The sequence below is a fragment of the Artibeus jamaicensis genome, unplaced genomic scaffold, assembly GCF_021234435.1.
Source record: "Artibeus jamaicensis isolate MK-2021 breed Jamaican fruit bat unplaced genomic scaffold, CSHL_Jam_final contig_588, whole genome shotgun sequence".
NCBI lineage: Eukaryota > Metazoa > Chordata > Mammalia > Chiroptera > Phyllostomidae > Artibeus > Artibeus jamaicensis.
Window position 1 is genome coordinate 5823819 of NW_026521895.1, and position 23874 is coordinate 5847692.

Here is a 23874-nt window from a genome sequence, read left to right on the forward strand (position 1 = left end):
AATTATACAGTCTCAGTCTAGGATAAGTGTTTTGGCAATGGTTGTATTTTAAAGAATGTTATTGGTTCATGTAAGTGAGAAATCTAAGGGATAGCATTGGCTTCAAGAACAGCTTGATCCAGAAATTCAAACAATTCTATTAAACTGAGATCACACAAGTCAGTCAACTTAACACAACTTATCAGCAGGAAAGATGAGTGGCATCTGAAGGTAGGTAGATTCTTGACCTCTCTTCAGTATTTCCATTATGTTTTATTTCTATTTTATGTTTTTCATTTCCACTATGTTTTATTTTTGAGGGACTTCACATTAATGAAAGCATATTTATATACATGATTTTATCTGGACAACATAATATTCAATTCACTGCAATAATAATTTATAATCATATCTATTATTTATAGGATGCCAGATACCAGTAAAGCTACTTTATTCATTTCTCTGTGGCAGAAATACCGCTAAATTTGCAGAGACATTATTTTAAGAGATAAAGTTGATATTTCTGGAATCACAAGAACTTTAACTTTCTGTATCTCTGAACTGTCAAAAACAAAAAGTTGTCTCCAGTCTTATATTAAGAATAGTGAATTACTGAACAAAGAGCATACAAATCATTGCCAAAATAAAGGTATGGGGGGGAATCTCAAACAATTTAGAGCCCATTAATATGTGCAATTTTTCTGCATTGTCTACATTAGGACACACAAAATATAGATTGCTCTGTATACATACGAAATATTTCCTAAGCACTATCTTTTCTTTCAAGTTGTAAATGCATTATGATTTGGAGAAGGGAAAAGAAACACAGTGAATGTTCTTAAAACTCTGTTTAACAGGTCAAATACACTTCAATCTGTCTGATATTTTGTGTCTAGTGGGACCACACAAAACATAGCAAGATAAGTACACATTAAAAGAATTTTGCCCTTCATAGCCAAAACGCATTTTAGAAAAAGTCATTGTCTTTCTTTTTTTCTATTTTTTTGAGTAAATAATACATAAATTACAATCCAAGCTACAAAGAGAACAATCTCAGTGCTTATTTGAAATTCAGCAAACACACCAGATTATGCTTTCAGGTGGCAAAAACTCCAGGGTTCCCTGGCTTCTTTTGTGTTCCTAGGCTTGTAGAGTGCTCGGAGCTGACAGATGCTTATCAAACATTCATGTAAACACTGCTATCAAAGCTGTGCTCTCCAGCTCTGCCTTCACACAAGAGGGTCAGCATGGAACATCATTAACGCTGGGCCAAAGATAGAAATGTCATGCTACACGGCTTGTAAGGCGAGAGCCTGCCTACAAAGCCCTTGCAAGAAACAGCACCCAAATTGTTAGCTTTACTGACAAGGAAGATGAGTACAGAGGCAATGTTTAAAACATGAATTCTGTTAGACATTTTCATCTTCGTTTCCCTGAGTTAAAGTAGAGTTTAGAGCTTCTTTGTTTGTTTTTCATCTTTATCTGAGACAAAGTGGAAATGTGGTTCAAATCTAAGAGCTACATAATAACGACTTCATAAACAAGGAATATATTGCAGTGATTTAACGACTTTGGTAGCGATAACACAGGAGCCATAAAGTGAATTCTTTAAGACCAGAATTACTTACCGCATCTGGAGGGACTGTTTCCCTTCTTCAATTTCTCCAGGCCTGGAGCCTTTTCATGCGCAGGAATCACACGACTTTTGGGGATGGCTCTTTACCAAGCGAGAGAAAGGTAGTAAAGTCGGTTTGAAAAGGAACCTCCCTCTTAATCCACCACGTGCTAGGTGGTGAGTTTCCTCCCATTTTAGTTCAGGTTCTAATTTTCACCTGAGAGAAATTGTTACTTAGCTCAATTTCTCACCAGCTTCAGTACTTCACAACTTTCCTTGCGCTTCAGAGAGTGAATACATACTCTGCCAATTGCCTCTAATTGCATTAGAAGGGGGTTTCCAAAGTGAGCTGCTCAGGGCAGCAGCACAAGCGTCTTCTGGGTACTACTTAGAATTGTGAAATTTGGGCCTATCGTAGGCCAAAACCAAACAAACAAACAAACAAGCAAACAAACAGGCAAACAAAGTAAGGAGATTGATTTCACTTAGCCTGCTGAAATTGTGCAAGCACCGACACCAGAGGGTCAGAGTGTCCCGGCAGGTTCGTTTTGCCTCAGACTTTGGTAGTGAGAGCAAAACAAGCTGCAGAAGGAATGAATTACGTTTGTGATTGTTTTGCAATCCAGGGATGTCTCAGCCAGCTGAACAGGCGTGTATCTCTGTGGATAGCTAGTGTCAGGGGGACAAACTGGTCTAATCACAGATAATTATTCATGAGAAAATAACAGAAAGTTGGGGGATTTGTGTTTGGCCTTGTCACAAGTAAACAAGAATTATCTGCAAATCTGTGTGAGATGAGGAAGTGTGGACAGTCTTTTCTATCCCGTGGAAAAGAGTGGTTCTTTGCAAGAAGCTATTTCTCAGAAGACACAGAGGTGGGGGGAGTTAGAGAAACAAAAGTTTAGTGATATTTCTCAACCATCACTGTTTTCTGGGAGCACAGGGCTCAACTGATGTTCGATATTTGCAGACTGTAGCCTAGACCTACTAGAAACTCCGGGATTGAACGCAACATCCGCACTTTAGCGAACTCTCCAGGTGATTCTTATGTAGGGTGAAGTCTGACGACTGGGGCATTAGGCTTTGCCTCCTGAACCTGTGTATGGGCCTATCTGGCTGCTTAAACACTTTGCAGATGATTTTTCCACCTGCTTCTTTACCTTCTGCTTGCAGCCCTGCATTAATTATAAATGGGTTTCAGTCCTCTACAATCCACTGTGTGGTCCTAAAACTTCATCAAAATTGGTTGGAGAATATTTGTCCTGATACAGCCGATAGTTCTGCGATCTAGCTGTCTTGCCACTCAGTTACAACTGTTATCATTGGGTAATAGTATTTTTTCCAAATTTCTCTATGTCCAAGTTAAATTCATTAAAAAAATTCTCCATAGGATTTAGTACTTGAGATATTGCCTGTGACCAAAAGAGAAAAAAGTATACACTACCTCACAAATATGAGTTTACTCAAAAAGTTATATATATAAAACATGCATATGTTATATATAGATATATATTTTAATATATAAAGTTATATATGCATATATTACATTTAAAGTTATATATTCATATATAACATGTACACACACATAGGGTGGAGCAAAAGTAAGTTTATAGTTGTTTATATGGAAAATAACACAATAAATAACAATACAAGGATAAACTCTGTGTTTTGTGTACTCACAACTATAAACCTGCTTTTGCCCCTCCCTGTATATAAATATATTATTTAGCTTTTGTTTTATGAGCATTCCATGAAATCGGCATCTCAGGTTTGATGGTCTAGACCAGCTGGATCTAGAGCGTGATCATACTCTGTTTAATCACTTTGGCAGATTATAGGTGGTATGGCTTCCTGCCATTAGGAGGTGTGTGATGGTTCATTTTTGCTATTTTGAGCCATACTGGTTCTTTTCTCAGATCACTCTTATCATTCTATCATATCCCACACCTTTTTTGTCTTTTATTTTGATTCTGCTTAATGCTGGGCTTCTTTCTTTAGCACAAGATGCCATGGGATAAACAATGAAATAAAATTATTTAAAAAAAATAAGGAATTAGTAAAAGATGTATCATTTGAGATGAGAGTTGAGCAATAAAGAAATTATTAACCAGATGGAGAAGGGAGAGGCGATTTCAAGAAGCAGGAACAGTATTGCCAATGACGTGGAAGTATGAGAAAACGAGGCAAGAAACCTCGGCAGAATGAGGATGTGTAGACACAGGAGGCTGCAGATGCTATAGGACACGTGCACATGGGCCAGCTAATAAAGGCCTTCATACATCATGAGATGAAGTGAACAGTGTTTGTCAAATGTCCCCTACACAATACTGTCAGCACGGGGTGGAGGGATTAGAATCATAACCGTATATGAGGTGATGGTAGAAGAAAGGAAACTCACAACAGAAGAAGGCAGAGGGAAGTAAAAAGAGAGGGATGCAAACTCTGAAAACTGCTTCAAGAATAAAATTTCCACGAAGAAATAGGACACAAAGTCCTCTTCCCAGAAGCTCGCTCCTGGCCTCCCCTCGCCCAGCTCCCTTGCTCCCCTGCCTCTCCTCCTCCACTCCCAGGCCAGCTGCCACTGATCTTCATCACCTTATTCATAACAAGAGCAAAACGCAGTAGCCCACGTATGGATGTTATTTCATGAATAATAGGAATATGCAAAACCCATCATCCACATAGCAAGTGCAATGTAAATCTTGAATTCATAATCCCCTTTAAAAATGCCCATTTTACATTGTATTTCATATCTATTGACACAATTTCAATACCATAAGGGTATTTTTCCCTCCACAAATACTAAACAGCAAACAAACAATAATAAAACCCCTGATACTCAACAGCTGCGTGCCACGTGGATGCTTGGGTTTTAAGTGTCCACTGGCCTTATTTCGGGTATATAGTATCCCAGTTTTAGAAAGAAAGATAAGGAGGGATTAACATTATTTTTAAAACAAGGTGAATCTGATAATAAGTATACATAAGAAAGACCAAGTTGTTAAAGCACATGAAAGTTATAGGTAGGGGTGAGCAGGAGAGGAGGGTGAGTGACCCACAGGAGGAAGGGTTTGGGACTGAACTGAGGCGGGGGCAGGAAGGCTAGTGATGACCGAATGGAAACAGTCGTTGGAAAGTCAGCATCAGGGAGTCACGAAGCTGACACATGCAAGTACAGATAAAGTTCAAAGGTTCTCTGTAGTAACCGAATTTTAAGAGACATAGCCAGAAAAAAATGGCTACCTTCATGTTCAAACATAAATTAAGTGCCCAGGAAGAGGGCAGACATTTCCCTAACCTCCATTTTCACCAGCCCCTACTGTGAAAAATTGGTATCTAAGCAAGCATTATGTTTGTATTAATTCAATGCAATTAAACCTGTAGTTCCCCACAGTTAAGTCTCAGTACTTTTTTCTCCCTTATCCTTTCAACTCCATGCTTCCGTGGTGAAAAACTCACTGCAGGTGCTCTAAATTAAAAATACTTGAATCATTTAGCCATCAAGTCATGACAAATCTGGCTGACCCCTTGCCTTCTCTTCTTCCAAAAAGGTGTTTGATCTGGTGCACACACAATGCAGGAAATAGTTGACTGTGAATGCAGACTCTATTGAAGAAATTCACTCCGAAAAAAGAAGAAGGGCACAAAGTAACAATATATGCTAACTTGCTAAACAGACTGTAGAGCATCTTTAAAGTACAATATCGCTGCTCACATATTCACACAAAAAGGATGTGTATGCTTGCTGACATTTGTAAGTTACTGCCACTAACATCCCTTCTTAATATCATCACCTGTGGTATATGATGAGACAGATGATAGCGCAAACAGGCAGGGTTTCTAGGAAGGAATTCTTTCTCTTTCCCATTTTAAAAAGCATGGGTTGTTCCTTTTAACATTCATGCCATCCACAGGGCTTGTGGCTTTTCAAGGTAGGATAAATGTATTTGTAGCGAAGGATGAAGGTCATAACATGTTAAGTGCTGAAATAGTGAAATAAATTATTTGTTCCTCTTATAAGTAGAACTGAATTGGGAACAAATGAAAAATACCATCAATAAAATTATGAACAAGAAGATTCACATGACAAGGGAAACTATTCTTCAGTTAGGCATACCAACTTCTACAATTTCCATATGGAAGGGAGTTGTTACTTTTTTTCTTAAAAAAATGAAATTGTTTATAATTTTGTAGGTCAGGAAAAATCACACTCATTTGCCATCAAGATTCTACAAATTTTACCAGTTGCCACTTGCGTAGTAAAATTTTAGACATCTTTGCCCACGTAAAGATCTTTCTTGGTTCCAGGGCTTTACAAGAATAATGTATTATTACCCTTACTTGGCAATGCCAATTTAATGTTCTGCTTCAGTTATCAATATATACATCTCTAGACTTCTCTTGTGTGTTACAAACCATGTTATTTATAATATTGACAATTCTATAATCATTTCTTGTGTTGCCTTTTTTTAAAGTCTGGGTTTCACTGAAACTAGACCCAAGCCTTTGCTTTCCGATAAAAACTGCTTTGCATATCCCTTTAAAACTGTAAACTTGGCTTTTAGAAGGTAGAGTTACCTAACAGACCAAGTAGCCTGAGATCTGTGCTTCAGGAAAGATGTAAATCAAGAAATATCTCATGTCTCTTTCCTTAATGTTTTTTTTTTTCTCCCCATACACCTGATACAGGGGATCTGGTGGGATTGCTGGGGAGAGGAAGAGGTGGGGGAAGCAGGCTGTGCATGGGAGAGGCTGTGTTCCCCAGAGTCAGGAACCCCAGGAGACCCAGGAGTCACCAGGACTGAAGCCGCAGGCTGGCTCGGAACAGATTTTCCTGTCCCTGGGTAAGGGGTAAACAAACCAGAGCAGTAGAGTTGCATTGCCCCAGCAACCGAGCTGGCCCAGCACAGAACGCCCCTCCCCTGGCAGAGCTGCTGGGCGGGACCGGCAAGAGTGATTTGCGGAAGCGATTCCTCCAACCCCGCTCCTGGTTCCAGACTGAAGTGAGAACTAGAGGTCATAGAGGCTGGAATACTTAAAGGTTAACATGGTGGCAAGGGGAAGGTGCAGACCTGCCAGTCTAGGCTACAGGATTGGATAGAAAATTGTACGCCTCCAGAATCCATGAAATTTTGGGCTGGGAAATTTAAACAGGGGGTAGAGAGAGGCTTGCCCCTTTTTCTACCCCTCCTTGTTCACCCAGCTGGAGTGCCAGGTCCTGGCTTGTGGGGTAGCTGACTCCGGCGCACAAGGCTGAACCTTGGGGACCCGTGCACTGATAGTGGTCCATGGGACACAGTGCCACCTTCCCCGCTCTACAGATGGTCCCGGACTGTGGGCTTCTCTTCCTCTGGAGAATGTACACAGACACACGGGCCAGAAGGCTGGGCCAGGGGGTGCAAGCAGCCTCAGGCGCAGGGCCTCACAGGGTGGCCACGGCAGTGCCAACCCCACACACGCTCACCCCAGGGCGGGAGCCTGAAGCTGGAGAGCCATTCGCATTAGCAGCCCAGTGCTCTGAGGGCAGCTACGAACGGGGCGGGATCGCTGGGCCTGGCTTTGGGTTTCAGTCTTGGGGAAAAGGCTTTTTTCTGTGTTTTGTGGGAGAGAGGAGCCTGGACACGGGGATGCCCTGCTCCTCCGATCCCCCAAATTGTGCAACACTTTAATAAAGACCTTTTTTCTTCCCCACCAATCTTTGTTTTGTGCCAGCATTTGGCAGCTAGCAGCCGGATCCCACTTTTATTTGGTAGCACTACATCCTCCTAAGGAAAGAGGCATTCGGGGGCTGGGTTTGGTGTATTCTTTATTATTATTATTATTATTATTATTATCATTTTAATCCCAGCTCGACCATCACACGTAGGTTCTACAGGGAGGGTTGGTTCTACAATTCTGCCCAATGCCGATTCTATTAGCACCACGCTCTAACCAACTGAGCTAACCAGCCAGCCCCAATGTCGATTCTAAAAGATAGAAGTCAAACTCTCTTCTTGATAAAAAAGTTTGTTTCATTTTAAACCAAGCTTTTTCCCCACCGAAAACTGCAATGAATAGCACAGACAACTTTTATTAGAAAAGTAAAAATGAGTTCATTAAATTAAGCATCAGACTAATGGCAAAATAATAAAAGATACGATAAAGTATAAGAGAAAACACCTTTTGTCTTCTAATTTATTCACAAATATTAGTTTGATGCTATAGGCACTGTGTGAGGTGACACAAAACAAGAGTGATCCCTGCTCTCGGCAAGCTTATAGTGTTGTGAAAAGATGAAAAACAGAGATATAAACATGTACACAAATAAAAAAAATAAACTTACAGATACAGGAGAGAAACAAAAATATATATTAACTTTATTTTCATATTTTTTTCTATTTTTGATGTGCTAACAACATCTCGGGCTTGAGGACTCAGGAGGCCCTACACTTCCCTGGTTAGCTAATTGCTAGACACAGTCTATGGCTCACCTGGGAGCTGCTTTAATTATATGTAAACTAACCAATCCCACACCCTTACCCAGACCACTGCTTTTTACGGGGCTCTCTCGCTCTGGGACAGTATTTTCCTGCTCTAATCATTCTAGGGAGAGGTACCTGTTATTTAGGGGCCACCCCTGCATTCCAGAGCCCACCAAAATTATTCAAATTAACCAATGCTAAATCTGCTTAGAGGTATTACCTGGCCTCACCATTCCTTCCCACGAAAATGACACCAAAGGTGCCAGTCCAGCAGTCTCTTTCTCATCCTTTGCCTTCTCGCACAGCTCTGTGCTCCCCCATGTAGCTCTGTACGGTGTGCCGTGCCCCCTGTCTCTAGACGACTGTGAGTCTAATGAAAAGGTCCTTTTGCATGATCATGTCTATCGCTGGGTGTCTTACCACACCCGATTGAAACAAAAGTTGGGTATCCTATAAATAAAATCACAACTGAATATCTAAAGTTAATGTTATCTATTTTATATAAGAAGATAACTTCCTAGAAAAACAATTTGAAAATATATTTGTCAAAGAAATAGAAAGCCAGAAGGGACTTGTGACTAATAAGAAATATAAATTACCAATCAAAAATTTCCCACAAAATCCTGTGCCCCTCTTTCATCACCATCCCCAGAGGCCTCTGTAAGTGACTTCTACCAAACTTGCAAGAAAATAGAACATAGACAAAGAACGCCAGCTTATTTTATCAAGTTTATGTAGAAATTTATACAAGAACAAACTGAGGGTTACCAGAGAGGAGGGGGGAGAGGGAAAATAGGGGGAAAGGCCATCAAGGACCATGTATGAAGGACACAGGGACAAAGCCAAAGGGGGTGGGTTCAAAGACGGGAGGCAGAAATGGGTGAGGTGGGGGCGTGTGGGAGGTGAAAATGGAGACGATTGTATTTGAACAACAATAAAAAAAAGAACTGTATGAGAAAGAAAAATATTACTTCATAATGTGAATACAAAATCCCAAATTAAATAATAGCAAATATAATTAGCTATGCTAATTATAGCAAATTATAGAAATTTATAGTTACTAACACATTTTCTAGATAAACGGTTCTGAGAAAATCAGAAACTGTAAAAGTATAATATGCATAAATCATAGCAATGATTATATATGTTATAATAAATCTTTAAATACATGAAATAATTATATCGATAAAATTTTTAAAGTGACTCACATATCAACCAAGGACACAAAAGGAAACCTAAGTCAATTAAAATAATACAATATAACTATACTGAAATTCCATAGAATTTGATGAACTGATCCTAAACCCTACATGTAAAAAAAAAAAAAGAGTAAGAATGACTAAGACAGTTTTCAATAATAATTTTAAGCAGAAATTCTACTTATTAGATAGAAATTTTAGTAAAATGTTATGAAAGGGAAGCAAAAATATAACATTTAGTACAAGATCAAGTATCAGAATTGTTTTTCCTTTCTTGGCTATCACTAATTAAGAATTAAATTCCATTAATTTTTTTAAATCCATATTTAAAAGTAACTGTGATTAAAGTCAGAAAAAAAACAACTGATTTTTGAGACCCATATAACTGATAAAGATTTAGTATTAGGCTATATTAAAAATGTTCCACAAAATATTATGAAACAATAAACATTTAAATTGGAAAAGTTATGGGTAAAACATTTAAAACTGTAATTCACAGGAAAGAAACCCAATGGACAGCCAATCTTATTAGTAATCAGGGAAATGCAGGTTAAAACAATCATGAAACTTCATTTCACACCCACAAGCATGGCAAAAGAATAAATGGATAATAAACCTAGGAGGTGGACAAAATGTTAGAAATGGGAACTGTCATAAATTGCTAATGAGATTCTAAATTGGTACAATCACCTCACAGAATAATTGGTAAAACCTATTAAAGGTGAAGAAGTAATCCAACACTTGGTCAATTATATATTTAGCTTTCAGTTGAGTCATCCTTACACATGTGCAGAAAGAGTCGTCCACACATTGCAAGAGTCATCACCCCCAGGCCGCGACAGTGAGGAAAGGGAAAAACCCAGGCTTAGTAGGCAAATGGCTAAAGACTTGTTCTTTCCCACAAAGAAATGTTATGCAATAATTAAAATTAATCTACATGTAGAAACATTGCTAGCTTAAAAAACATAATGTAAAGTGAAAATATAAAGGTACATATATGCCTCATACGCCTATAACAATAGTATGTTTTTATGAGAAAACACGATACATAAGAGTTTTCACATTGGGAGAGAGAAAAAATCAGGAGATGTAGCTTTATCATTTAGGAGAGGCTAGGTTTTTCTGCAGGGTAAACAACAGCCACGTTAAGCTATAAAACCTTTCCATCATCCATAGTTTTTTTCTCATGCCTCTTCCCAGTCAAAATCTCATGTCTCATCATGAGCAACCATCCATTTGACCTCTGTTAGTACAGTTGTGCAGTTAGTTATATGGCCCATGTAAATCGATTCACACAGTGTGTGCTGTCTTTTGGTCTGATGTTCCATTCACATACTTCTATCCACGTTGTGGCATGCCAAGAATTCATTCCTGCTTATTGCTGAGTAATACTCCATTGTATGATTATACTGCAACTTTAAAAAATTGTGTTACCTATTTCTAGACACTTGCATTGTATAAAATTTTGAATATTAAAAATAAAATTGCTAGGTACAATTTCGTACAAATTTCAATGTATTTATGATAAGTTCACTTAAAATATTTTTATGTCTATTATATATATGATCTGTTTGGAATACTTTATCTACCAAAGAGTTAAAGATATGTCCTATAACTCTTTCAAGATATAATGGTTTAAATTGTACTTTAAATAGTTTAAAAGTAGCTTTTACTCTTAGGTCTATGATACATTTCAAATGGCTTTATGTATGGATGGTGTAAGGTAGAAGTCAAGGGATTTGTTTTCTTTCTAAGTTCATCTACTTTTTCTAGCATCATTTGCTGAAAATTCCCTATGGAATTACCATTGTGCTTTAGAAAAATTAACTGTTCATATATGTACACATCTATTTTTACACTTTATTTTGTTTCATTTATCTATGTTTTTAATACAATGTTACATTCCTTTACAAACCTTTGGAGAAAGTCGTGAGATCAGAAGATAAACATCTAGAAACATGTATTCTTCAAAATCATACTTTTCAACTCTGAAATCTCTATTATTTTATGTTTATATGTCTATGAAAATTCTTCCTTTAAAGGGGCTTTGATATTACACTTCCTTTTAACTTCTTAAACATTATTATTCATTATTTCTTTTAACTTTTAAGCATTATTTTCAAACATTTAAACATTATTTTCATAAACATTATTTTCTTTTAACTATTTAAACATTATTTTCCGGCTGTTTTCCAGTCTTTAGTTGTTAAATCCTACATGTAAGCCAACTAAAAAATTTTTTTTTTTTACTTTACATGGTGCTATTTTTTGGCTTATCTCATGACTTTTTTTCAAAAAGTGGACACTTAAATAATATATTTAGATAATACATTTTAGCATGTTTGGATTCTGACTTCCCCCATCAGATTTGCTATTAATGTTTCTGTTTCTAATTAAGTGATTTTTTTCATAATAAATTGGTAGAATCAGTCTCCACAGCAGCATTAGCTATTCACATCTCTGCTCAGTTTTGTGTGTGTGTGTGTATATATATATATATATATACATACACACACACATACACATACACATGCGCACACACACACATATATATGTATATTTTAACCTGGTATTTTAGGGTTCACTCTTTAGTCTGCACTGCTTAGTGGCCAGGCAATGATTCATGAGAAACTGCTCAAGCTAGATGGCAAGTACCTTCAAATACCTACCCATTTTCTCCACGTATGCGAGCAGTCTCCTGGTCATCCAGGAAAGTGTTTATCTTGGACTCCTTCTAGTCTCCTGCCTATGCATGCAGAAGGTGGTCAAAAATTTGTGGAGACTTTATGTAAGGCCATTTCATTTTCTGGATTTCTTTGTTAAAATTCTTATTAGTTCACTGGCCCCAGCTTGCTCTAATCAGGACTGCCACCTCTGACCATCAAGAACTCCTGACCTTCTCTCTTCACTTACCACTAAAAAGGCTACTTTTACCAAGGCTATCTGCTCCAAATTGGGTCACTCCCAGCCCTAAAGCTGAGGGGTTTTGTGTCTTTTTCCATCCTGGTACAACTATAGTCCTCCTGAGCTGAATGAATGAGAGTAGCCTTAGTCAAGTATGCCACAGACTTCCATTGTTACTACTCAAAGCCCAGTACTTTTTCAAAAAGTGCATTTGTTTACATTTGGTTAGTTTCTAGAGCCCTTAAATGTTTGTTTTTGACTATTTTGTCCAGTATTTATCATTGCTTTTGGAGAAGGGATATGCCAAACTCCTTACAAAACAATGTCGAGTGTTCTACCACTCTCATGGATTGTTTAAATTTTTTCTTGTATTTAAAAAATTATTTTATTTTTAATTGTATTTAGTCCTCTTACACCCCATCCCCCTAGCAATTGCCATACTGTTGTTTGTCCCTGTCCATGAGTCCTTTTTCCTTTTTGCTTGATCCTTCTACCCTCTAACCTCCCCCCAGCCTTAGCTGTCAGCCTGCTCTCCATCTTTGAGTCTGTCTTTATTTTCCTTGTTAGTTCAGTTTGTTCACTAGATTCCACATATGAATGAAATCATATGGTATTTGTTTTTCTTTGACTGGCTTTTTCACTTAACATAATCTTTTTCAGGTCCATCCATGCTGTTGCAAAAGGTAAAAATTTCTTGTTTATTACAGCCGAGTAGTATTCTATTGTATAAATGCCTGTTATATCCACTCATCTAACTGAGAGACACTGGGCTGCTTTCATATCTTGGGTTTTTTAATTAAAATAAATAACTGAAGAGATATCTAAAAGTAAGTATCCTAAAAATAATAACATTGTGGCATTTATAGATTTTAATTGAATTAAAAAACACTGTGAAGTATTTTATATTTAAAAAAATTCCACAAGTAATGAAAAAGGTGACTAGGAAGTAAGCCAAAAGCAAATATATACATTCACTTCTCTTTTTGCAAAGTTCATCTCCATCCAACAAAACATCCAGTGTTAGAGTAGGAATGTAGAATTCTTAGCCCACTAATCTTATACTAATATCAGGGCATTGTGTTTAATTTGGACTATCCCAATAGAATTGGGCACTGAATAATTTGTGTATTGGGCAATTCAGTAGTGCTCTATTTCCTAGTAAAGCAGCAGAAAATCTTGAAGTGCATACCTTAAGCTCCATGTTAAGTTTTGTGTCATCAAGAGTAATTTCTATTACTTCATCAGTGAAAAACTCTACTCAATAGTCAGATAGACATGAATTTCCCCAGGTCAGAGGACAGACAATCTCATCCTACCCACCTTGCATGAGGTACAACTTCAAATGTACTTGCTATTATATCTTATCTGTAATTAACTGGTACTTTTAATATTTCATGGTAGATCTTCCCACATACATATCAATAAAATATTTCATTAATGGTAGATTATTCTTAGTGATCCTTTGTATTTTAAAATATACAATAGAGATGTAAATATAGTAAATTTTGGAAATAAAAATCAGAGTTTTATTTTAATAAAATTAGTTGTATGTTTCAATAAGTAATCACGTTATAATCAAATATCTGTGGGCCAAGGATAGGTTTGAAATTTTGCCCAAGTGGTCAGAGGTTTAAATAAACAGTAGAAACTTTTGCTTTGCAGCATATTTATATATACTTGTTTTTAGAGTTTCCATGATTAAAAAGAAAAAACTAGTTCAGTTCATTTAATCTCAAGTTTTTGTGATTCAGCAGCAACTGGTAAAATTTATGCAAAACGGAAAATCCACATTTGTATGGCAGTAAATTAGGAGTACTAACTGATAATTTAAAATGTAAACTAAATATATATAACAAGATACAAAAAGACATATTTTTCCACCCACCAAATTTATAAGTAAAAAATCATGCTGATATGACTTTTGCAAAATATCAGCATTTTAGGAGTATATAAAAATTTGCTGACCTGGCCAAAATAAAATTTTGCTATTTTTTGTATTAATTATTCATCCCAAGTTATTTTACTGTTTGTCTTTTAGACACATACATTTTAACATAAGACACAACTGATTTAAAAAGTACCAAAATGCAAATTATACTAAATGCAGCCCAACTGTAATGTCTCCATGTCCCAGAAAATCAATAAAGTTATTATTTATTTCCTATACCAAAACTTATAATTAGAGGAAATGTACTTCTACTGTTATCTATGTAAGCAGGATTAAATAATGAGTTAAATCAAATAACTGTGATACAAAAATTTTATTTGCCTAGGGTTGGCAGTTCTTTTATTTTTTTCTTTTTTATGGGAATGATACATAAAAATGTCTTTCTGGGGTGCTCCAGGCAGAAATATTTTTTAAAAACCTGTCCTTAAAAGAAATCAAATGCACATTGTATAGTAGTAAATGCATTGTTCAAATTGATAAAATAATATAAAATGTAATAGCAAATACTAAAAGAATATATTTTATAAGGCACTGTATTAAGTGCCTACCTTTATTAGCTCATTTAAGCCTTTCATTAATACTGTAACTAATACAGCAGTTGCAAAGTTTATTCATATTTTATTTTAATTAATTAATTAATTAATTAATTTCATATTTATTTTTTAAAAATCCAGAATGAATCAAATAAATCAATCAAGGATACATGTGCCAGACAAAGGCTAGAAGGCAACTATAAATGTATGCTATAGGAAAACTGGGAAGACTTACTACCTTGTTTTAAAAGCTGTACCTAACGTAAGTACTTAGTTTTCCATTGATACTGCTTCCCTTGCTCGGCCTAAATGTGGCACACCGACTTGTGCAAGGCCCCAGATGAAGGATCCCGTGCACACACATCCTGCACAGTGGTAATTAAGTATCTTATCCCCAGATGGCCTCACTCCCAGCCTTTGACTGACTACCTTCATTGTTGTGGGGAATGAGTTCATCCTTTGGAAATATGGCTACTTTAGCACAAAACAATGGCAAGTCTTTATTTTCATCCATATTTTAAAGATGACAAAATGGAGTCCTGGAAGAGTCACACAACTAGCAATTCACAGAAACTAGATTCAAACCCAGGTAATTCATTCCCAATGCCTATCCTCCACTATGGTGTATAGTACTTATCTACATTTTACCAGCCCTTCAAATATTAAGATAAATTATATTATCAAGAAATAAGTTTCTGTTAATAGTGCACAGGTTCTTCTATTTCTATTAGGATTGATATCAGAAGAGCCCATTTCACAGTTGAAGCTCCTGGGGAAATACGTGCAGAAAAAAGGGACAGGAGAAATACTAATTAATTTTTGATTCCGTGGAATTAAATGGTAAATGCTTACATCAAATTCTCTGTGCGTGAGGTTGAGGAGCAAGATGAAGACAGGAGTAATTAAAGATTTTTCACTAGCAGGTAAATTGGCTCCTCTCTTCCTATCTTATATCAAATAATTAAGTTTTGCATAAATTAAATGTAAAATGAAAATTTACGGAGAAAGACCAAGAGGGAAGAAGAGTTCTCTCATAAAAATGTAATAGGATATCCATGATCTTTTATTCCAATATATATTGGATAGTGTCTTTCTCAGTAAAAGAATGTGTCTTGATGTTTGACACATAGACAATTCCCTGGATTCAAAATCAATCATATTTTTTCTCTAAGAATCTGATAAAGATACAAAGTTTAATTATAATTGCAAGAAATCCTCTGTGGATTTTTACAATGAATTAATCATACTCTGCTGTGAAGCAGAACATAGGATATCACCACAAATAGCAATAAATATTCCAAATCTTTTTATTTTGACCATTTAAAATTTTTTTAATTGCAAAATTTTTAATAAATGCATTTATGAATATCAATACTTAATTATATAGTCTCCTCAAGAAAGCTGTAAGATTGATGTTTATAAACATTTATTAAGAAAAATCAATGGATCTAATTTCAAAGAGAATGAACTTTTGGTGCATGAGGCCTTTCATCTTTCAACAGAACTGGCCTAACAATGTCTACTTAACACAATAATTCTTTGTTTAATCAAAAGCATTTTCAATGCCAGATAATCGTCCATTAAATAAACATATTAAATACTAAAATCACATAATCTTCCACTGAAAAATAAAAATATTAAAATTAGAGAGAAAAATGAAGGTACACTGAATATGTTATTTTTGTACTGAGCTCTAATTTATGCATGGTCTAAACTTTAGATGATGTTTCTGCTGAATGAGCACTGTTAACCTTACCACAGTGGCTCTTTGCTGTATTTTTGTTTTCTCTGAACCTATAACCTGGCTTTGGGCTTGCATATCTTCCTCCATTCCTACCTTCCTCCCTTTTTTTGTTATCTTTCTAGCTATCTACAAGTACATGTCAACTTGGCACAAGGTACTCAGATATTTGGTCAAACATTTTTTTCTGTGTGTTTTCTCTAAAGATGTTTTTGGATTAGTTTAACATTTAAACAACTAAATTAATAAGTGAGTAAATGACTTAGTGAAACAGATTCTCCTCCCTAATGTGGGTGGACCTCATCCAATCCATTAAAGGTTTGCAAAGAACAGAAAGTTGATCGGAATTGAATAAAAGGTAATTACTCTTGCCTGACTGCCTCCTAGCTGGGCCTTAGGGTTCTTTTCCCCCTGAATATATATATATATATCCCCAAGTTTCCAAGAGATGAAAAGGTATTATCACATAAAAGTGATATATAAAATTATCATTTATATATAATATATATCATTTATATATATTATATATAATTATCATTTATATATTATATATAATTATCATATAGAGAGAGAAGAAAGTGTGTGATGTATGTGTGTATATATACACATACATACAGTGTGTGTGTATATATATATATATAAAATAAAATCTTAGAGCCAGGCTTCTCTGGAGAACCCTGAATAATGTCCCCCTCCTTCATCTATCTATATATACACATATATGTGATACATGTGTAGATTATATGTATCTGCCTGTGTGTGTTGTTCAAGTATGAATCACTGAAGTGTATGACACTTTGGAGAGAATCTAACCTTTCTTATACTTTTTTAGTTCAAATGAAAAAGAGAAGTGTGAGGACATCCAAACAAATAGCCTCTCCCAAAGTAAAAATAAACTTCCCTTTAGTCCATGATATGTTGACTAATTTCATTTTTTATTTCTTTTCTGGAGCTATAGACCAAATCTTCATGGTTAAAGGCATTAGCTCTCTAATCTGACAAACTGTGCTTTAAATTCAGGTCTGTAAATCTAGGACCTAACATTTATATCCTTGGATGTATTATTTCTCAGACCCCATTTTTCACCTATAAAATATTGGCCAATATCATCAACTTCTAAGGTGTTGGATATGGTGACTTACACATGATAAAAGCTCAGTAAGAGGCATTTTCATTAGTTAATTATCTCTATATTATGCATAAATGATTTAAAAATCATAATTAAAAGTGTTCTGTTAAGCATTTCATCCAGTGAGTTTTCTGATAGCCTACTATATTATGTTTTTGCTCTTGATTCTCTATAATTCTACCAGAATTGCATTTTAAATTTTATTGTTTTAAGCTACCATGACTTTTTGAAAATAATTTAACATATACATATGTGGCAGTATACGACAAGCATACCAATGTACCGGGGGATGGGGTGCTATATTCCTCCCTTGTGTTCAAAATCCACAAATGATTTGAGAAATAGACACACAAATTCCTTCTTAGATAATTCATCTTTCTTGGATACCTCTAAGCTCTTCTTTCCTATTGCACAATTAAAAGTCAAAAGAGGTTAGTCTCTAAATAATGCTATGTCCCTAGAGATGAAGATACATGACCTGAAGCTGTAATGGGTCACTGCAGTGAGCTTCTGCCCAGAGACCTACATAACTCTTTGAAAGTACAATTGATGTTCATTGGTCCAGATTTTAAACATTTCTTATCCTTGCCAAGGTTCCATCCGATCATGATTATTAGTGAATAGTGATTGATCTAACTTTAAATTAGTATCCTATCATAATGTGTTTTAACTTAGTTTTTTGGTTTTAGTTTATCTTGATGTTTCCAGAGAAGAGTACAGCCTATATAACACATTCTATTTGTATAATATATACTTAAAAAGTATACCTTATTTAAAAATAAAAAGAAACTAAGGCAAGATGAGTGGTTGTATAAAACTGTCATTGCTTATCATATCTTTCATTGTCTTTCCACAAGGAAAAGTCATGCTGTACAGAAAGGACACTCGTCCTTGGCACAGACTATGGTCCTCCTGATGTAGCACTGCATTGTTGAAGGTACTGATGGGCAATAAAGAGAAAATATTCCACATGTCAAATTTATGTTTCCATCTCTTGGAGGCCTGGGGGTATACCCTTTACTAAACTGAAATGTCAGAGCTTTATTTTGCATCACAGCAAGATGGCTCAGCAGCGTGCAATTGTACACTTCAGCAGAAATGTCTGCCCGGCCAGACTAATGGTCAGATTAATGGTATCTGTTTATTTCAAATAAATCTATCCTGAGACAATGCCTAAAGGTGTTTGCCTAGTTAATACAAAGGCTCTCTGGAGGGCCCTAGAATAAGCATAAAAGAAATAAAGGATTTTTTAAAGCAATTACCTCCAATCAATATTAATTAGTCAATGAGTAGAGTTATTGGACAAATGAAAAATCAAGTTTTGAACATTTTTGAAACCTGAAAAAGTCGAGATTGAATTACTTTTAGTTGTTTTTCAGCTCATAAGCTTTGGGGATACTTAATGTTCAGATGTACTGTTCTGACAAATGATGAAGTATGTCCTGGCTAGTAATTATAAACAATAATAAGAAGGAGTTCAATGGATCCGTATTTTACTCTTTCCCAACTCTTTGAACCCATATTCAAGGATATAACAGCAAATTCGCCTCTGTAGTTTTTCAATCAATTCAGAAATGTGATTTCAGCTTCTTTCAGTAAGGTTACCAGTTCGTTCTGAAATAATCAGTATAATGATCTCTTTGGTTAACTTCTTATTTTTCTTCTCTGTAGGTTAGATATAATTAAATATCTTCGTCTATAATTTTTTTGCTATTGATAAGATATGCTAGGCATTCTTCATCTCAGGCTTTTTTTGGGGGGGGGAGGGGGAGTTTAGAGAAGGAAAAGTAACTAAAGCTGATTGGTCACCTTTTGTATGCCAAGTGGTTTACGAGTATAATCCTGTTTAGTTATCATGCCAACTCTATGCTATAGGAGGTACATTAGTTTGCAAGGGCTACCATACAAATTAATGCTGATTGGGTGGCTTAAATAACAGAAATGTATTTTCTTATAGTTCTGGAGACTAGGAACCTAAGATCAACGTGTTGGCAGAATTTTTTTTTCTAAGGGCCTCTCTCCTTGGCTTGAAGATGGCTCTCTTCTTCCTGTGTCTTCACATGACCTTCTTCTGTGTCTGGGTCCCGGCTTCCTTCTCTTAGAAGGACAACAGTTATATTGGATTCTGGCCCAACTCATACAACTTAATTTTATATTAACTACTTCCTTGAATGCTCAGTCTTTACAAGCCCTAATTTTACTATAATTACCTCTTTAAAAGGCCAAATGCCAAATATAGTCACATTCAAAGGTACTGGAGGTGAGGATTTTAACACACAAATTATGGAGGACACGCAATTCTGACCCTAACAAGTTTATGTAGGAGGCAACTGAGGATCAGTGAGTTGGGGGCTGTTACAAGGTAAAGTGGCCATTTCAGAGACCTCTGGACTCTGGAGTCAATGACATTGCCTCCCAGTTTCTGCCTCCTGCCTTGGTCTTATTCTTATTTAGTCTTGGTCATTAATTTCTGAATTACTTTGAGAAAGTTACTAAACATATTTTTTGGCTCTGACTCATTGACAAAATGAGGCCAAGTCCTATGGTACTTAAGGAATCTTGAAACTTTCACATTCTTTGATGAAATAGCAGTTGGTTTTTGCCTTAAGTCCTAACTCTTCCATTACATTTTAGAATCTTTTTGGGTAAAAGCGAATGCCACTTTTTCATGTCACAAATAATAATAGCAATACTAAGTTTATGATTAATCAAACTGAGGCTTTTTAGTTCTCTATTACAATGAAGAAATAAAAGAATATTACTTCAAAATACATAGTGTATGCTGATTTCTGTAAGAGCAGCAAGTAATTAAAGTCTAAATTAGCAACGGAGCAGCAGCTACAAAGGTAGATAATCGGGAAAATACTATAAATTGAAGAATTGCCCTGTGATTACAATCTTGCATGTACTTTCAATTCTTTATTGTATTTAACATATAACTCTTTTTTTCTGTGTGTGTTTTTTTAATGATTCTGTGTGTTAATAAGTGGACACCATATAGCAAGCATGGCAGAGAAGGCTTGCTACTAATTTATTAAACAGATTAAGTTTTCAGGTTACGGAATGTAATTACCTCAGTTGGCATGGGCACAGTTTAAATTTCACTGTCATGTCATGTGTGAATTCTTGATGTTTAGAAAACTTGAGCATAAGGTTGTAATGCCTGTGTAAGTTATTGGTTTCTTGAATTTCACTTACTTTAAAATAATAAATAACTTATTTCTTTGAAGATATTTCATTTAAGGTTTTATTTAGGTTAAATGAGTATATATCCAAATATTTTCCACCTTAATATTTCACACTTAGAATTTAGATTAATACTAGATATAACATCAAATTAGTAACTTTATGTATGGTCTATTTCCTTTACTAGTAACAAAACTTAAGTCTTCATCATTACTCTGGTAGAAAACACAACTGTATCCTGAAACAAAAACTGAGCAGGGTTTTAGGCTTTGACTTTTTTTTTAACGCATAAGTCATGTGTTGAAATACTAACCCCCAAAGATAATGGGATGAGGAGGTTGGGCCTTTGGAAGGTGCTTCAGCCACAAGTGTGAGCCTTCGTAAATGGGGTTAGTGCATTTAGATACCCCTCATGCTTTCTACCACGTCAGGACGTGCAGGAGGTTCCAGCTGGGAGCTAGGAAGAGGGACCTTAACAGAAGGGGACTGGGCTGGTCCCTTGATCTTGGACTTTCTAGCCTTCAGAACTATGAATAATACATTTCTGTTGTTTATAAGCTACCTAGTCTGTGGCACTGTATTTTGTTACAGCAGCCTCAACTAACCGCAACAATCTTATCATCAATACACTTTTCAAATCTGCTACATAAATCACAACTGTTTTGCATTGTTATTAAGCCTGTGTTTTAGAGAAACAACCTTTTTGTCAATGGTATTTAAATTAGATTTATTTCTGTGCCTGAGTATTAGGCTTTTTAAGACTGACTGTGCAACAATTTTATGATTTTGTAAAGAATATGTTGTTCTCTTAACCCTGACCTATTGCATAGAGGTCATTTATATAGCAAGGGCACAATTCCTTTTTAAGGAGCTCTTCATTAATGTATGTCTTTATAAAAAATTAAGTGTGCAGTTAAGTATATTATGAGAGTATGAGAACACAACAATGAAAGTATGACTCTACTAAAATTTATTTTCTTACTTTTATAGAGATAAATATTATTTTTCTTATAAGATGATGGTATGTTTATAATATCTGGATTACTTTGTTTGTTTAAAGTGTATTCCAGGCAAAATATATGATTGCTTCATAGATATTCCATATTTTAAGAACTAACAAACATATTAAAACATTTTGAGAACTGGTGTTTTATGTCAATTTGAAAATATACTTAGGTTTCATTGGGGTACATAGGGTTTCTTTCACATACATGGAGTTTTTTTCACTAATATTGTTTTTATTTTATGATAAAGGCAATTTTTATTTACTCATTGATTCCCCCCTTTTTTCCTTTTAAAACTTGTGATTTTTAGGTCTATTCTTTTTTTTAATTTTTATTTTAATTGTTGTTTAAGTATAGTTTTCTGTCTTTGAATTGGTGTTCCAGAATCCCTGGGGTATAGTCCCAGTAGTTGTATTGCTGGGTCAAAAGGCAGTTCCATTTTTAGTTTTCTGAGGAAATTCCATATTGTTTTCCACAGTGGCTACACCTGTCTACATTCCCACCAGCAGTGTATTAGGGTTCCCTTTTCTCCACAACTTCTCTAACACTTGTTGTTGCACCCATGCACCCCAATGTTCATAGCAGCATAATTTACAATAGCCAAAATGCTGGAAATAACCTAAGTGCTCATCAGTAAATGAGTCAATCAAAAATCTGTGGTATGTTTATACAATGGAATACTATACAGAAGAAAGAAAGAAGGAGCTCCTACCCATCGTGACAGCATGGATGAAATGGGAGAGCATTATGCTCTGTGAAATAAGCCAGGTGGTGAAAGAGAAATAGCATATGATCTCACCTATAAGTGGAACCTAATCAACAAAACAAACAAGCAAGCAAAACACAACCAGATGCATGGAAATAAAGAAAAAACTGACAGTTACCAGAGAGGAGAGGGGAGAAGGATAACAGGGGAAGGGCCATCAAGGAACATTCATAAAGGATCCATGGACAAAGCCAAAGGGTGTAGGTTCAAGGGTGGGAGGCAGGATAAAAACAGAGGCAACCATACTTGAACAATTTTAAAAAAATCAATCAGTCAGTAAAATATATATTTTTTATACTGTATCAGTAAAAATACCAGGTTTAACATGCACAAAGCCAAGAAAACCAATGATGCCAGATACTGAATTTATATCACACTGTCCTTTGAACACCCAGCAGGAAAGTAAAATATACTTTCAAATTTCAAAAAGTTGACCTCTAATTTTCACATGTGCTTTTATAACAAAATGAACACTTGCTGCTGCCAATATTTTTACTTGACTAAAATAAAATTTATCTCTGTTTTAGCCTGATTTGTTAAGATTTGAAAATACAAGAATCATGCTTCTTTGCCTGATAATGTAATAGTTGTATATGAAAGTACTTAGCATGAGAAGCAGAAAAATAAAATGACTTGAAATTTAAAATTAGTTCCCTTTTCTCTTGCTATTTATTCTGCCTAACCTATAATTTGTTTCTTTGAATATATGATAAAACACAACCTCTAATCATCTCAGATAAAACAAGTGTCATACAATGTGAATGTTTTGATACTATCAATACGAGATTCCTCTATACAGAGCACTTATAGATGGGATTTTATACCAGGGTCAGTTTGGATGTTTTCTTTTTCTTTTTTTTGTGGTTATTGCTATTGTTGTTTGTTTTTTGCTTTGAAGAATGTCTTAAAATTCTTCCTCCTACTAGACTAAAATTCTTACTTCTACACATTTTTTTCCCTTTGAATAAAGACCAAGCATAATGCTCTTCCAAGCATCTTCCAATAGTATTATTAAATAAAGAGATATTTATTCTAGAGAATAATTATTTTCAGTTTTTTCAGTAATTTATCTGCTTTCGAAAAATGTGAAAATACCTTTCATTCAATCTAAGTCTAAGATATTTTTATACCACTTAATGGCTGTCCATAATTTTATCAGCCTGGGTCTTGGAGTGAGGATGTCACAAAAGAGAGACCCCTCACAAACTTGTGAGTAACATGATGTGAAATAACAATAAGTAATCCCTTCTTGCTTCAAGTCACAGAGATGGGGGTGGGGGCCATGTGCATGTGTGTGCACATGTCATGAGATTTTATTGCTGTATGTCTGATCAAGATAGTCAGGTTTCACAACAACGTGTTCATTAATAGAACAAAATGTAATTTCTTGCTCATACAATGTGTCTAAT

At 35.4% G+C, this 23874-nt stretch overlaps 1 non-coding gene across 1 annotated transcript; it reads right to left on the bottom strand.

The window, feature by feature from the left end:
- Nucleotides 1-22760: 22760 nt before the first annotated feature.
- LOC119045859 (small nucleolar RNA SNORA8) lies at nt 22761-22877 on the bottom strand. The gene has a single exon (XR_005081868.2). It is a non-coding gene; the product is annotated as a small nucleolar RNA SNORA8 (small nucleolar RNA).
- Between the last annotated feature and the right edge of the window lie 997 nt (nt 22878-23874).